The sequence below is a fragment of the Alexandromys fortis genome, unplaced genomic scaffold (assembly GCF_014885135.2).
Source record: "Alexandromys fortis isolate MF-2015 unplaced genomic scaffold, M_Fortis_MF-2015_v1.1 scaffold_42, whole genome shotgun sequence".
Classification (NCBI taxonomy): domain Eukaryota; kingdom Metazoa; phylum Chordata; class Mammalia; order Rodentia; family Cricetidae; genus Alexandromys; species Alexandromys fortis.
In genome coordinates this window covers 4,718,833-4,720,738 of record NW_026067934.1, presented here as the reverse complement: position 1 = coordinate 4,720,738, position 1,906 = coordinate 4,718,833, and the positions used below count along the sequence as shown (strand labels likewise).

Here is a 1,906-nt window from a genome sequence, read left to right as displayed (position 1 = left end):
ACCTATTGACACATAAAACTAGATAGTTCTAGTACAGTCAAGGCTATTACACAGTGAAACCCTGACATGGAAAAACCAAACAACCAACCTACCAACAAACAAATAAAAACCATCACAGCTAAAGAACTGCTAAATTTGTTTCTTATTAAAATGCATTAGCATCACAATTTTTATGAGAAAATAAAATATATTCCCTTTACTTTTCAAACATGCATTTGTTTGAAACATGCATGTCAAAGGGAAGATTCTCAAGACTACACTTTCAGAAATCATTTCTATGGTTCGTTACTAAGGAAGTTTCTCTGATGGTGTGGAGCACCCAGGACCATGCAGACTAGGTACAGTGTCTCTTCTGAGGCTGAAGCCAGCTCTAGGTGCCGCTTTCACGCAAGCTGCTTCTTGCCATGGATTGTTGCTCTTCTCTCCCTTTGAGAGAGAGGGAGGGAGGGAATACAATCTGAGTGGATTTCAGTTTGTATGTTGTGGCTACTAAAGCCAGGAAGTTTGTTCAAAATCCTCAGAATATAATTGTGGACATAAGAAAAATGAGAAGAAAGAGAAAAAAGAAGCTCTTCTGCTCATTACAAGTGGTGGGTACTAAGGAAGAGATGGAAGATGGGGAGAGGCTGATTAAAGAACTCTTCTCTTATTTTAATTAAGTTTATTTGTAAAACAATCTTCTTTCATTTTATATGTCTAACCCAGTTCCCACTCCACCTCCTCCTCGCACTCCCCATACCTTTCCCCCTCCTATTCCCCATCCACTCCTCAGAGATGGTGAGGCTTCCCAAGTGGAGTCAACAAAGTCTGACACATCACTTTGAAGCAGGACTGAGGCCCGAGGACTCTTATCTTATTACACTTTCCACTTCCTCAGTGTGTGGTCCTAGAGAATTTGCCATATTAGTTCATTCCAACACAGAATTCCAATTCCTAATCAGTATGATATGTAAAAAAAATTAGAACTTAATTTTTAGTGTTATTATTTCCTGATATAAAATATCTAATAATACTTAACATCAAAAGAAAATGGTCATGATCTTTCAAATTACTAAGCTAAATCAGCTGTCAGATTTAATGAGAATTCTCTAGAAAATCAACAAAATAAGAAATAGAGTAAAGCTTCAACATGGAAGTATGCTGTAATACTATAAAATATAATGATTGCATATAAATTTTGTTTGAAAAACATAAGCCCATTAAAGAGATGTATAGATACCTATAGAAAATAAATGAAAATGTATTATTTTAAAATGAGGTAATCATAAATTATTCAAAAATATAAATGAAGGACAACTGTGTAACCACAAAAATTAAAATTTTGTCTCACTTTTTATTTTAGAACAAATTATTATGAATGTATTAAACATAGCTATTTAATAATGAAAATTTGGAAGCTAGAAGAGATGGAGTCTTATATATAATTTTCAAGAAGAATGTTTTCATGGCATCAAAGACAAATAATAATAAGATAAGTATTAATAAATGTGACTAGAACAGTATGTATAGATCCAATAAAACATTAAAAGAAACTGGTAACTTTTTACTTTGATTTATCATGGAGAAATAAGGATTAGAATTTTCTTACAATTATAAAGAAATTATAAAAATAAGCATATACATAAAGTGTGTATATATACATACATATAGTGTTATTCTGACTTTGGACATTAAGCTACACTACAAAGTGATATTTAAGGGAAGGAGTAAATGTCAGTTTTGATTGATTGCAAAGAACTTCAAAGTTGCAGATCAGGAAAGAGAACACAAACCCTCTACCTTTAGTGTTTTTCCTGGGTCGAGGCTGCTGAGTCAGTACTTGAGCAGCATAAAGCAGCTACAGTTCTCAGGACAGAGGATGGGAGAAGAGCATCGCCCATTCGAGGAGTTCTGGAGACATGAAAAA

At 33.7% G+C, this 1,906-nt stretch overlaps 1 non-coding gene across 1 annotated transcript; it reads left to right on the top strand.

Moving 5' to 3' along the window:
- The first annotated feature begins 250 nt into the window (after positions 1–250).
- On the top strand, positions 251–466 carry LOC126504165 (small nucleolar RNA U3). Its single transcript, XR_007592525.1, has one exon. It is a non-coding gene; the product is annotated as a small nucleolar RNA U3 (small nucleolar RNA).
- Positions 467–1,906: the final 1,440 nt, after the last annotated feature.